Genomic DNA, 15261 nt, shown 5'->3' with positions numbered 1-15261 from the left:
TAGTTTTCTTTGCTAATCAACATGATAGTAAATGAAAATACATACCACACTCTGTATATATGGTATAACTAATATTTGAGCACACTGTATTTGTTTTGACCCTGTTGTTTTATCCCTGTTTCTACCCATGCTGTTCTTCCATGGAGAGAGAGGAGGGAATCAAAAATCTTTTGAGGTTTTCTCTGGCTTCTGGGACTCATTAAATATTTTTGCCTCTCCCTTTTAAACTCTAGAAAAGAGGAAGAAGCTTCTTCCATCTTTACATTCAGGGTTGGAGATCTGCCAAAATTTTTACTTCGAACAAATAAAGTCACTTGGCTAATGGTAAGAATCAATAGAGCCATTCTGCAGCAATCACTACGGCAAAAAATTCCCTCGTATTTTTCAGATACAGTGTATGTATTTCAATTACAACGTATGTAAATGCATATGCATATGTATATGTATATATGTATATACAGAAATATTTACATAGATAGATAGATATACAGACAGATATCTGTGTAAACTTTAAATTACAGGAGTGGCCAACTGAATTGCAAGGTTTGGCCTTTGTTCCCAATAATATATTTATCGCTGCACTTGCCTAACAAAGTACTCCAAAGTGGGACTCAGTTATTTTAACACAGGTGTCTATAGTCATTTGAGAATCTCTAAATTATCCTCTCTGTCCTCCAAGAGTCTCTCCAGAGCAATGCAGATCTCCTAGAAGTCCTGTATCATATGTGCCAACCTTGCAGATATGTCTGAATACAACCTCTGTAGTTGTATTCAGACACATCTACACTGCAATTTCTGAGTTTAACCCCTGTAGTCTGATTTTTCCACAAACCTGGAGCTTTCAATAGTGCATGTACAATAAGAAGGTTTTTGACATTCAAATGGAAAGTAGTTAATTCAGTTGCTTGATATATATACTTACTTTGATTTTTAAAAATTATCTTTTGACTTCTACTGCTCTGTGAGAAAGCTGCTTGTAAGAAAATAGTGACATATGAGAGAATAATTTCATTTAGCCCTTTGTTGGCATGCTTAACTTGTCTGTCAATCTGTGATGTGAGTTTAAAGTGCATCCAACCATGCCATTGCATTTGTGTTCCCTCAAGTAGCTCCCAGGCCTCCATCTTAGCATCTTACTTTTCACTGATGCCCAGGAAAGGCAGGAAAATTGGGAAAGTAAATTGGAAAAAGCTGAGTTGTTTGTGCAGGATCACACAGCGACTCATGCATGTCTGTGCAGAGCACAACAGTCTTCTCCCCTCTCATCCTGTGCCAGGTCATCTAGAGCAGAAGTGTCTGAAGAATGCTGCTCCTGATTTGACATGGTGGGGAAGATGGGGACCTGTGTGAGCACACAGGATCACTGGCTTCCTTCCACAGTCCTGCTGGCAGCTGCCTGGTGCCAGCAGGAGCAATGATGTGCTGTGTGTTGCTCTCACAGAGCAAGGAAGGAAGCTGGACTTTGCTCCTGGGGCAATGGATGGTGTGTTACCCCACACACAGCACCCTTGGTGGCACAGAACTATAACAATTGTACTTTATTTGTACTCTTCCTTTGGCAGCTTTTGTTTTATTTTTTGCGGTTAAGCTTATTTTTTTCTCCCAAGTGATGCTTTTTTTCCTTTTTCTTCTTGTTTTCCTTTTTCTTTTCCTTAGCTAAAATAAAATAAGTAGCTATACCTACTTCAGTTTTATGCTTCTTTGAATACCAAGTCATTGTGGATGCTGCATTTTGTGCTGAGATTTTAGAGAGGTGCAGATGAAGGCAGAGGGCTTTCATCTGGCATGTCTTGGCAGGTACTTTAGAGCTCCTCAGCTACAGCCAGAGATCTAGCCCAGGGTGTTTTAAAGCCAGAAATATGCCTCCTGACTGAGTTGCATTTGCTGACACAGCTCAAAAATTCACCCTGAAAGAGAGTCCATGTTATTGCTCGAGACAGTAAAACAGTATTTATTGCGACTGCTGCTTGGATGAGCTTGATCATAGCTTGAGGGCCTAGCTTCAGACTAAAATAAATAGTCTGTGCAGCAGGTTCCCATGGTCTGCTGGACAGTCATGTAGAAAAAGCAGAATTGCTTTGATGAGAGTTGGTGAACAGCGTATGTTTAGATAGACTTAGACTGTTTTTAACAATTTAAAAATATTACTAACACTGCCAAGCTGTCTTTAGAAGGTACTTGCAGGGAGTTCACATCAGTGCCAGTAGGAATAAACTGGATTTCAGCATCCTGAATCTGAGTCTGGGGCTGCATCTCTTTGGCAGCACCATTTCACCATCCACAGCTGTATTCTGGCCTTGGGTGCTGGGTGACAGAAGAACCTAGAAAAGTGTGTGATGCCACTAAAATAAGTAATAACTAAAAAACTTATGCATAAAGCAGTAAGGTAGAGTTTATTGCAATAAACTCTATTAATGCAGGAGAAAAGAGGATTGGACTTGAGGCTTCTGGTATTAGTTACATGTGTTATGTGCAGTTATTACCTACAGTTATTATGACATGGAGTTGTGGCTCAAACTGTGTTTTTTAACAGATAAGACAGGTCAGTGTTTTTCTCAGAATTATTCATATGAGTTTCTATTAAAAAACATGAGGAAATAATTTCCAAAATAGTACTTTCATTATAATAATAATGAGATAATGAAAGATGATTTCTGCTGCAGCAAGTCTTCTTTTACTCACTAAGCACATCTTACAGGATAAAATTGAAGACTGTTAGATTCCTCAAAAGCAATGACACACTCCAGTATCAGCTGTTCATATTCTGCCTGGAATATGTGCTGTTGCTGTTCAGCTTCAGGATATTATAACCAAAGACACTGGACGGAAACAGATGAACTCCTGCTTGGGAGAGAAGCCAAGCTGAATGTTATTCTAAAAAAGTACTTACGTTGTGTCAGGATATCAGGGGAAAATTTTCACCCACCCTTCCTTTTTGGTACATATGATTACAAACATACAGGGTTTTCAATTGTATATAGCTCAAGGATAGTGAAAATGGGACTAAATGCCTATGGGTAGGGATCAGGGTAAAAATCAAGGTAACAAGGCACACTTCCTGGAGGGAATCTGTTATAGACCACCCAGCCAGGAGGAAGAGGCAGATAAAGTATTCTATCAGTGGCTGGCTGATGTTCCATGATCTCCAGCCCTTGTTCTTGTGGGAGACTTTGACTTGCCAGATGTCTGCTGAAAACTCAGCACAGCAGAGAGATGCAGACCAGGAGGTTCCTGGAATGTGTGGAAGAGAACTTTCTGACACAGATGGTAAATCAGCCTACTGGGGGCACTGCCCTGCTGGACCTCTTTGTGAACAGAGAATCACTGGTGGGGACATCTGAAGTTCAGAGGCCATTTTGGCTATAGCAACCATGAAAAGGTAAAGTTTTCAGGTCTTGGTGCAGTATGGAAAGGGGTCAAAAAAACCTCTACCTTGGTCTTCCAGAAGGCAGACTTTGGCCTGTTCAGGGCACTCATTAAGAGAGTTTTTTTTTGGAAAACAGCCCTTTATAATAAAGGGGTCCAGGAATGTTCAACAAACTTTAGGAAGGAAATCTTAAAGGTGCTGGAGCAGGCTGTCCCTACATGGTGAAAGACGGGCTGGCAGGGAAGAAGACTGATCTGGTTGAAGAGAGAACTTTTACTGGAATTCAGGGGGCAAAGAGAGTTTGTGACCTTCAGAAGATGGGGCAGACAACTCAGGAAGAGTACAAGGATGTCATTAGGTCAAGTAGAGAGAAAACTGGAATGGCAAAATATTCCTTGGAGCTCAACCTGGCCAGTCACTGCTGTAAAAGATAATAAAATGTGTTTTTATAAATTAACAACACAATGAGGGCCAAGGAAAATATGCATTCTTTATTGAATGTGGATGGGAAGATTTTCATCAAAGATGAGGAAAAGGCTTCAATGCCGTCTTTAACTTAGTCTTTAACAAAAAAGTGTTATCCTTAGTGCAACCAATACCCTGGGCTGGTAGACGGGATAGGAGAGCAGAAGAAAGCTCCTGCAGTCCAGGGGGAAGTAGTTAGTGACCTGCTGTGCCACTTAAACACTCACAAGTCAATGGGGCTGGATGGGATTTGCTTGAGAATACCGAGGGAGCTGTCAAAAGAGCACACCAAGCCACTCCCCAACATTTATTACCTGTCTTGGTTAACTAGGAGGTTACACAATGTCATGCCCATCTACAAGAGAGCTCAGAATGAGGATCTGTGGAACCAGAGGACTTCAGCCAGACCTTGTGCCATGGAAGGTTATAGAACAGACTGAGTGCCATCACATGGCATGTACAGCACAACCAAGGGACCAGACCCAGCCAGCATGGGTTTAGAGATGGCAGGTCCTGCCTGACCAACCTGGTCTCTATTTATGACCAGGTAACCTGCCTGGTGGATGAGGGAAAGTCTGTGAATGTGTCTATGTGGACTTCAGTAAAGACATTGATCATGTCTCCCAAAGCCTTCTCCTGGAAAAGCTTCAGCTTCAACAAGGCCAGGTGCCTGGTCCTGCACTGTTTGGATCACAGCCACCACATGGAGGTCTCCAGACTGGAGGAGAAGTGGCTGGAAAGCTTCCCAGTGGAAAAGGACCTGAGGGTGCTGGTCAACAGCAGCTCAACACAAGCCTGCCATGTGCCCAGGTGGCCAAAACTGCCATGAATCATGGCTTGAACCAGTGAGAAAGCAGGACTGGGGCAGTGACCATCCCCCTGTGCTTGGCTCTGGTGAGGCAAGACCTTGAGTCCTGCGTCCAGTTCTGGGCCCTTCACCACCAGAAAAACATTGAGGTGCTGGAGAAGGGTAATGGAGCTGGGGAAGGGCCTGGAGCACAAGTCCTGTGAGAAGCAGCTAAGAGAGATGGAGGTGTTTAGCCTGGAGAAAAGGAGGCTCAGGGGAGACCTTATCCCTGCCTACAAGTGCCTGAAAGGAGGCTGTAGCCTGGTGGGGGTTGGTCTCTTTTCCAGACAAACGGTGACAAGACAAGAGGAAATGGCCTCGAGCTGGACGAACTTTTTCAGTGAAAGAGTGTGGCCAGGCATTGGAACAGGCAGCCCAGGGCACTGGTGGAGTCACTGTTTCTCAAAGTGTTCAAGACACAACTGGATGTGGGATAGAGTGCTGTGGTGTGTTTAGCATGGTGGTGTTCAGTCAGACGGTGGACTCAATGACATTGGAGGTCTTTTCCAACCTTAGTGATTATATGATTTAATGATTCTGTGATTAGTCATGTTTCTTTCTTCTGCCTTTCTTGTTGAAAATCTACAGCGCTTGGCATGGATGTCACCTAAAGTCATAGAGAGACAAGCATCAGGTTATGGAGATGGAAGTATGTCAGGTTATTTGAAGCAGAAGTAGTGGAAGCAGAAAGCCTATGCTCACTGAAATGTCCCAGTAGTGAGAAGGGCAGCATCTCCAGAACACCCTTCTTAAAATTGCAAAGGTTTATTAGTATGACAGACAGTTTGTCCTGTTGGTTTAGAAGCCTAACATTTTGATGACACAGCTATGAGAAACTACAGCCACCAACTGTTGTAGTGTTTAAAGTAACTCTTACATGGGGGTATGTACCATCCACAAAAAACCCTTTGTAAATATGCTTTAAATCAGTTTGCTTAATGGAATGAGCTACAGCTGTGAAGTGAATAAATGGATCAGATACAATAAGCACTGCTTCTCCAATAAATTCTTTTATTAATGTAACACTGCCAGTTTATGTGTATCAGCAAACTGTTTCAAGGGCACACTTTTTCTCTGGAGAAGAGCTTTACTGCACACCCCCAGGGAACAGCTGGCATGATTCCCTGTACTATTGAAGTAGGGGTACAGCGTATCTGTGGTATTTTCTGCATGCCTCCCACCACAGTATTGGCTGGAATAAACATTAGCAAAAATATTCACTGTTCTCTGTGTAAATAGGATCAACATGAAAAATACACAGAAGGACAACAAAGGTTTTATAGTGCTTGAATAAGGTCATAAGTTGAGACAATTTAAAAAAAAAGAGATGTGTCATATACGGGGAGCAGAGGGTTTGGAGAAATCAGATCTGGGATATTTAGATGATAGTTTATAAAATTTATTCACAGTAATACTAAAAATAAGATAGGAAATTTTCTTAGATCTAACAAGGAAAAGAAAGAAATGCAAGTTTGGACTACAAGTATTCAAGCAAAACAACTGAGCAAACAAAGAGGATTGGCAGAGAGGAGGATAGGGAACTAGAAATTCTATGGGAAAAGATATCTGTTGAGTTCTGCTGGTAGCAATGTTGTGGAAAATCTAGTGTGACCAAAGGGGTGTTTTCTGACTCTGTTTCCTGTGAAGCATATCCTTCTACTTCCTCTGCAGCTACAGAAAAAGCTTGTCTGCTGTGGGACTGCTGCAATGGTATTACTGTGGAAAGAGTGTAGGAGTCTTTTTATCTATTTATACTCCTTTTATGCATACAGCATTAGAAGAGGTTGTCGGGTAAAGCTCACTACTTCTCATTATAAGTCAAGCACTTAGCTGCATCTTTAGGCTCCTTGAAAAAGTGGAGTCAGAGAAAAGAAAAAAATTGTTGAAGAAGCCTAAGCATCTGTTTTTGTAAAACAAAACTGTGAAATTAAGAATGCACATTTAGTGTTTCATCAACACACTGTGGCCAGGAAAAAGAAGAAGATATTTAATTACTATATTAGCTGCATAATAATTGTTATTATGTACACATTTTCATAAAGTGTTGTGGTAGACACTTATTTTTCCCTAGTTCCACTTTGTTCTTTCAGCAGAATTGAAATGATGGTAGTTATGATCTGGTAAAATCACTTTATCAGTATCAGTGAGTTGGCAGAGAGCAATTTATGGAGTAGTAAGTAATTCTTCACTCAAACTCAATGTTTATACTAGCCTAGAAACTTATCAAAGCCTGCCCATTGTTGAAAAATGCAAAGTGCTGCTGAGATGTGAAAAAGCATGATGACAGAAATGACTGAGCCTCCTAAAGTAGTTTACCTAGATCAAATGTATACTATCTGTGTACCCTTCAGGCAGTGGTAATTTCAACCAGTGTCAACTGTAAAAGGAAAAATTTGTCTCCTGCTTCAAAATAGTAAAGCCACACCTCCTCCTCCACCCTTCCAGGAGCAGCGCCTACACTGACTTTAGTACAGTGGGTGGTTCTGTTCAAGTGAACCATTTATTGTGTTACCATTTGTTTTCAACACAGTGAATCATATTCCTGTAAAGCCTGACTAACTTACTATCAAAATATTAGCTGGATATGACTCCCTACTGTATAAGCGGCTTACTCCTGTATCTGCCTAGTGCAGCAGCATAATGAAAGTATTGGTGGGAAGAGTCCTGTTTCACACAGCATTGTGCTAGGCTAATACAATGACACAGAAACTTGCTAAGACACTGTAAAGTATTAAAATATGAATATTTAATATTGATATACAGAATATATGAATGTTAATCTTGCCCATTGTAGTTCCTAGATACTGCCTTGGGGCATTAGGAAATAGGGTTATTCTAATTAATCCAAGACTTGTAGCACATGAGCACATGTGCTTTGTCCTGATAAGGTTAAAAATTATGCTTTATGATGTAAACATATTAAGAGTCTAAACTATTTCAAATTACTCATGACTTTGAGGCTTTGATAAAAACTTATTGACTTTTCTAATTGTTTGAAGAATAATTCTCTTTATTGTCTCCATTGGAATTTATTAGTAATTTCTAGAACACTTTAAAAGTCTGTGAATCAGAGTTATTAATGGTTTTGCTCTACTTGTAGACAGAAGAGCCTGAGCTTTGCTGTTTACATTAACAAAAACTGAAAGAGCATAGTTTTAGATGAGATGCTAGAAGGAAACTCTTGACTGTGAGGGGAGTGAAACACTGGAACCAGCTGCACAGAGAGGCTGTGGATTCCTCATCCCTGTAAGTATTCAAGCCCAGGTTGGATGAGGCTTTGAAGGTCTAGAGGAAGGTGTCTCTGCACATGGTGCAGGGGTTGGAACTAGATGATTTTTAAGGTCCATTCTCAGCCAAACCATCCTATGATTCTATGATTTTATGAACAAAGTCAAACAACAGCCCTGTATCATAGGACAGTTCTGACCTGTGATCCTGTTTCAATGCATGGTCATTGCTTACCATATGAAAATAGCAAGTCTAAAAAGATGTGAAGAAAGAAACCTGTTCTGGATATCTAGCCTATGTAAATTAGGTGCTGCATAACTGCCTCATAACTTTTCTTCATGCAATATTCCAACTTTTTCTGAAAGGATTAGAAGAATTAAGAGAATATTTAATGAATTGCTGAACATTACTGAAAAGTGATACATTGGACAAAAGGTTTTCCTGTAAAATTATTTGTAAATTTGGGAGTGAGATTAGCACTGACACGCACTATAGCTGTGTGTTAGCCACAGGAGTAAAACTTCGTCTTTTTCACATTTCCAAGGCGGCTTTTAATAGAAGGATCTCTACACTCTATCCAGCTGCTCAGAATTTCCAGTTTCTTTGTTGAAGAACCATTCATAGTCAGCTAAAAAATGTTTAAGATTAAGTGAGCTGTAGTGCTGGGCTAGGGGATTGCAAATGCCATAGAGAAATTACATTCATATTATCATGAAATACATAGCATTAATAATTAAATGCAGAGATGTCATGAAATTGGCATATGAATAGATACACAAAACAGACACATATACACAGATCAGTTTAATACAAACTGACTTGAGTATGCATATAATTAGCATAAAAGCAAAAGAGCTTGTGTTGCAATTAATGTAGACACCAACTACTGAAGATGTTGCATAAATGCAGCTGTTGTTAGATTGATACTCTGCCAGGCATAAGTGATGCCAAGTCTGATTAACCCCTAGGAACCAGTATGGGAAAAACAGTCAAATAGTAACAATGATTTACAGATACATAGAAAACATACTTAACACTGATGTAAGGCAAAGAAAACATTGAAGAGAAATAAGCAAAAATAAGGTCATCAGCTGGAGCATTCTGGGGCCAAAAAGGCAAACTGAATTCAAGCAAGTTCAAAGGAAGGCCAAAGGCGACAGATATACAAAAGAAGATGGTGAGATTTGCAAGAGAAGAAATACCTTTGCCAGTAAAGGAGAGTATGTCATGGCTTTAAGAGTTAAAAGAAGTACATAATAAAAAATATTTGGGGAAAAACGGGCATTTACTCTGCAATTTAAAGAATATGAGAGAAATGGCATTGTGGTACTGTGTTGGTAAAGGGGATTGAATATTAATAGAGAAAATTGACTGACTTGGAAACTAATTAATGCCTATATAAGCAAATTTAGCAGGTAACGTTGAAAAGAGAGAATCAACATAAATTATTGCAGAGAGTAGACCACTTTCAGAAAGTGTTATATCTACTCATGCCATTATATTAAGTACTAAATGAAATTAAAAGAAAAGGTTACATATTGTCTTGATTAGTTTTTTTAAAGATTTGTAACTTAAAAAACCTTTTATTTCTGTATAAGAAAGTTCAGAGAGAGAATTCCTTCATGGAAGGGGTGTCATGATAGCAGACTTTTAGGAAATCTTTAAAGGAAATCAAGCAAACATTCTTCAGGAATGTATCTCTTTTATTCCCAAAAAATTTAAGAGAAACCTCTCAGCTTGATGAGTCACAGGTCATAGTCAATTCCTGGTGGAAATACCGATGGGGCCTAAGGCAGTCTTAGTAGAATCCTCTGATGAAGACAGGAATAAATTTAGGACATGTCATTAGATGCTTCTCTTGGGAAAAGTGATGGTGTAGTTGAGAAACACATATCCTCCCTCAGAATCAAAGGACATGGCCATGACATGAAGATACAAGGCAGCAGGAGCCACCACAGGTGTCTTTTTGGAGACTTGGAAGAAAAACAATAAATGATTGGAGAGTGTGAATGCATTAAATGCCAGAATTGTGAGGAAGGGAAAGACAGTGGGAAAAGAATAAAGTAGTACTGAAATTTTTAGATGAGTCTGCTCAGAGCACATGTGCCTGTGAGGGTTGGGCATTGGAATGTCTGTAAACAATGGACACCTGGTCCTATCTCTAAAGTGAGAGACCCAAAACTGTCAGATTGGCTTGAATATGAAACTGGCTTTAAATGTGAATTGCAATGTAATGCAGACATGAAGATTTGAGGACTTTATAATAAAGTTTTTAATCAAATTTATGCTGAATTTATTAAAAACATTGAAAGTTTGAGTCTGAAGTGCTTTGTTTAAAAATTAAATATTTAAAATTTTTGTTGCAAAAATTCCTACTTTGTTACAAAACTACACATAATTCCAAAGGCAAGAAGGAAAAAAAAAAAACAAAGCAAAATTAAGGATGTGGTTATATTATCAAAACATTGTGGATTGTTACTCATTAACTAAATCACTGGGATTTTATGCTCAGTCTTAGCTATCTAAATTGGAAGGCAATATAGTTTCATCTTAATATTAGTGGAAAAGATTTTAAGCTATGTTGCATTTCATTGCAACTGAGAAAGGTTAAGAACACATTGGTAAATGTTGATAGAATAACTAAATCAGTGTTTAGCCCCATATGATTCCTAATTTTAGAAGGGTGTCTGGTAATCAAATTTGCCATCTTAACAGCCATTGCTAAAACTTTTGCAAAATTCAACAGATACTCTCTCTTGTGTTTATATATATATATATATATACACATAAATATATATATTTATATTATTTAATTATATTTATCTCGCATGATATCTATAAGTATATATATATTATTTAAATTCTATATATTTATATTTTATAAATATAAATAAAAATAAAAATAAAAATATAAATATAAATAATATAAATATAAATGTGAATAAATCTAAATGTGTGTGTATATCTGTATGTATATGTATGTAGGTATATATATATACACACATATGTGCCAATCATAAATATTTCATGTCTTTTCACAGATTTCTCCTGAGATAGTGAAGGGAAGGTACAGACATACTCTGAAATTATTAATGAAACAGAACAACATAACCATGTGTCATACACTGAAGTGGCAGTGAATTCTGGCTGAGCTTAACTGGGAGACAGTGCAGGCAGGTGGCTTCCTGCAGCCTGACATTTCTCTGAGTCGCAGTCAGAGTAGTTTGGGTTGGAAAGGACCTTTAAAGGCCACCTAGTCCAACCCCCGTCCACCCCTGCAATAAGCAGAGATACCTTCAAGTAGATCAGATTGCTCAGAATCCTTTCCAGCCTGACCTTGAATGCTAGGCTGCCTCTGCAATCGTATTGTTATTTCCTTGCCAGCTTTGATTTCTTCCATGATCCAGTGTTTCACTGAGAGAAAGCTGTTGGCACAGATAGAGTTGTGTTTTCTTGTTACTTATGTGATGTCTGTTTCAGTATGAGTAGATCTTATATGTAGAAAAATGGTCACTTCTGCCGTCTGAATGCTGAATGTTGTGAAGAATAAAATCAAAAATTTCTTCCCTTATACCTGAAAGGTTTTAGTTATACATTGCATCTAAAAGTGTTATCATTGCCTTATACTATTTAACTCACATGGATAGCTGAGTGACATTATTTCTTCCTCCATTAGAAAGTACTCTGAACATCCCCAGACTTCTGAAAGGAAGGATCTGCTCTGCACTGGGTTTTGCAGACTTTAAATTATTTTTGACGGAAAATTTAAATTGGCTAGAATGAATATAGAGATGTATAAGATGTTTTTCACTCCTGATGCATTTTATTCTCATTTGCATCCTTCACTACCCTCCATCTACTTCACTTAGAATGATCAGTTCAGCACATTTTCTCAGGTAAACATTCTCATTATTTTCTTAGTCTGGTTTTGGTTTTCTTCTCTTTGTTTTCTAATTTTTATTTGCTTTTCCTTTTGGTTCATTAGAAGACTTTGTCAAGCAGATATTATGTGTGAGGCAATTCCTTCACCCCATCTTCCTCACCCACTTTACTGAACCTTTCCCTGCTGTCACAGTGACAATCTGAAAGACAGAAAATTCCATACTACTGGTGCTAGTTTTCATGTGGGGATGAATAGTGATGATGAACATGCATTCGTTCCCTGCTTCATTCATTTCAGTCCTTAACACTGAAAGAGCTAGGTGCAGATGTTCTCTCTAGGACTCAGCTCTCAGGTAATTGCTCCACACTTGAAATTTATCCTCACTCATCTACCACTGTAGGGCTTATTTTGGACTCAGAGATTTTATGCTTATTTGTGGTGATTGTTAGGGATATTTTGTTCAACTTCATAAGGCAAATATTCAACTGGTATGAATTAATATTGTGTTTCTAACTTCTACAGATCTATATTGAGTTGCCACAACCACAGAGTTGGCCTAAAATTTCTTTGGCTTGGGAACATGTTTCTCCTAGAATTTCTTAATTAACACCAAATTTTCATCAGTCCTTTTTCCCCTCCCTTTCTAATTGCTACTACTATGGTACATGCAGAGAAGGAACATATCTGTGAATCAAGTGTTGTTCTGAATGATCACTGATGCATTTCTGTCTTTTCTCTGGGGATGAAATATTACAGGTGAAGAAAGATGCTTGGTCTTTCCTAATATATTTAATTTTTCTTTGAAACTTGAGTTTCCATGTATTTATTGTTATTCTCATTCTCACTTTTCAATAGCCAGATTCTCCACCTCAAGTTAAACATTATAGCATTATCAAATGAAGACAATAGAAATGATGGACCATACAAAAGCAATTAAGAGTAAAGGAGAACTGATCAAATTATTTTACCACATTACCTCTTCATGTTTTGATGTTCTTAACATTTTGAAACCTGCCCAAAAAAGTAATTTTAGCTATTCTCTTCTTGGCTGTTGCATGCAAAAATATTTAAATAACAGCTGCACAGTCACAAAGTTTTCTATTTAGAGATCCAGTTCTGTAGTTGGCAATTTACATTATCTAAGTTTATTAAATAATCACTTAAAAAATTCTGTAAGCAAATATTAACTCTGCTTCTACTGATACAATGTGCATCACTGAAGAGCTAACATCTCACACATTCTCTATTTCTGCCCTGAAAAAATGTCCTGTTAATTACACTAATGAGTGAAAAAATTGCCATATACTAATAGAGAGGAAGCTCAGTGCAAAATGTCAGTCCTCATATTTTTTGGATAAAACCACCTTTACTGAAGAATGCAGATTCAGGTTCACAGAAACATTAAATGCTCATTAGTTTTCCTAAGGTATGCCACCAAAGGAAGGAAGCCTAGAAAAACCCTCTATGCCTTATTTCAATCTTTACCAAAAAAAAAAAAAAGTGTCATCTCAGTTGAAAAAGAAGGCTTCTTTTTACAATTCACATTTTAAAATAAATTTGAAACAGAAGTTTGAAAAATACTTACAACAGAGTGAAGTTTTCAGTTTAACCCAAAACACTTTTTCAACTGCTTTTTAAAGAACCATGATAAAGCAGAGTGACCAGCTGTTCACAAAAGTCTGGCAAAAACATGCTTTTGTAGGGGGTCAAATAGCAGAGACTATGACATGAGCTCACTCTGCTCCCCCCAACACTCCCAACATGGCTGATTTATTCCACAGCTTCAATCCACTTATAGATTTTTTATGTTTCACTCCAGAGATTGGTAACCATCCTTTTACCTATCCTCTATTGGATGTATGCGTGATACTGACAAAACCACATAAAATCACTGAACTTTAATGAAAAAAGCTAATATCCTGCTCAAATATGCTTTTCATATTTATTTGATAAATTCTATTTATTTCCTCCATTCTCCAAATCTCTACTTTTCCTATGCATGTAATAATTTTTAAATATTTGTGCATGGGTATTACAGTCTTGCAAGCTTATCATTAAGCAAGGTAGCCATGTTAATTTTGTTAACTTTTCCTCACAGGGTAATTTTTCTGCCTTGCTAGTTTCCTGATTAGATCTTTTTCTACTTTCTTCTCTGTTTGAATCAGTCTCCTCAATGTCTTCATTGATTTTTAAGTCCACCTGTATCTTGTAAACTTACAGAAGCTCACCACAGCAGTGATGATCACGTAGGATCATCATAGCAATGGATATCTGATTAAGCACAGACTCAGCCATAGAAATTGCAGATGAACAGTGCTACTTTCTTCCTCCATCTGCTGAAAGCAGAGGGATGCTGCCAGTCTTTTCTGTGGCTCCTAAGTCAAACCTCTAGGTTATATTTTCAACACTGATCCAGTAAGGTGTTACACTGAGCCTTGAGACGCTTTCCATTTCCCAAACTTATTATCTGCTCTTCTTTGAAGAGAGTCTGGAAACTTCCCATCCTATTCTAGCACCATGGAATATTTCTCTTTGAGAGGACGTGTTTATCTTAGCAGTTGTTTGAGACCTAGTACATCCTCTGCTGCTTGGGAGTTTAGTACTCCCTCCTGCAATATGTATCCATAAACATCACTGGGGATGGGCATGAAAAGGAGGAAACAGAAGGTCAAACCAAAACCTGTCAAATTACCAGTTTGGAGGGAAGTAAAATCTAAGTGGAATTTTAAAGCTCTGATTTTGACAAAATTCACTGGGAATATTTTTCTTCCTTTCATGACTCTAATACTTTTCCCTATTTCTTGAAAAAGCTTTAAAAAAACCCTTGCAATAGTTGTTAACAATTCTCAAGATTGCACAAAAAAAATTAGGATTTGGTAAGTGTTTTTAGCTTTGGTTTAAGTCAGAATAGTCCTTTACCTATTTGTTTTTTAGGAAAAAAAAAAGAGAGAGAGAGAGAGAGAGGGAGGAAAAGGGAGATCTTAAAGCATTTCTGTCACGACTGAGCTCAGGAAAGTTATGTGGGACTTATTACAACTTCACTGCTTATTACATATATAGTTATTTTTGCTTTTTTAAAATTTATATACAATTTGATACAGCTAAATTTATAGAAAAATAGGTAATGGCTTAAAGCAGAAATAGGAGAGGTTTACATTTGATCCTAGGAAAGAGCTCTTCACTGTGAAGGTGGTGAAGCACTGGCCCAGGCTGCCCAGAGAAGCTGTGGATACCTCATCCCTGGAGGTGTTGAAGGCCAGGCTGGATGGGGCTCTGAGCACCCTGGTCTAGTGGGAGGTGTCACTGCCCATGGTGCAGGGCTTGGAACCAGATGTTTTTTAAGGTCTCTTCCAAACCAAGCCATTCTATAAGGAAAACTGGAGCAGTTCAAATTTTTACACAATTAGCATAGAGAACAGAACAATTTTTTTTCCTGATGCCAATCAATGATCCAGACACAAGGGTGTGATT

The sequence above is a fragment of the Lichenostomus cassidix genome, chromosome Z (genome assembly GCF_008360975.1).
Source record: "Lichenostomus cassidix isolate B80296 chromosome Z, HeHo_3.0, whole genome shotgun sequence".
Taxonomy (NCBI): Eukaryota; Metazoa; Chordata; class Aves; order Passeriformes; family Meliphagidae; genus Lichenostomus; species Lichenostomus cassidix.
Note: the sequence above shows the minus strand (reverse complement) of the source record.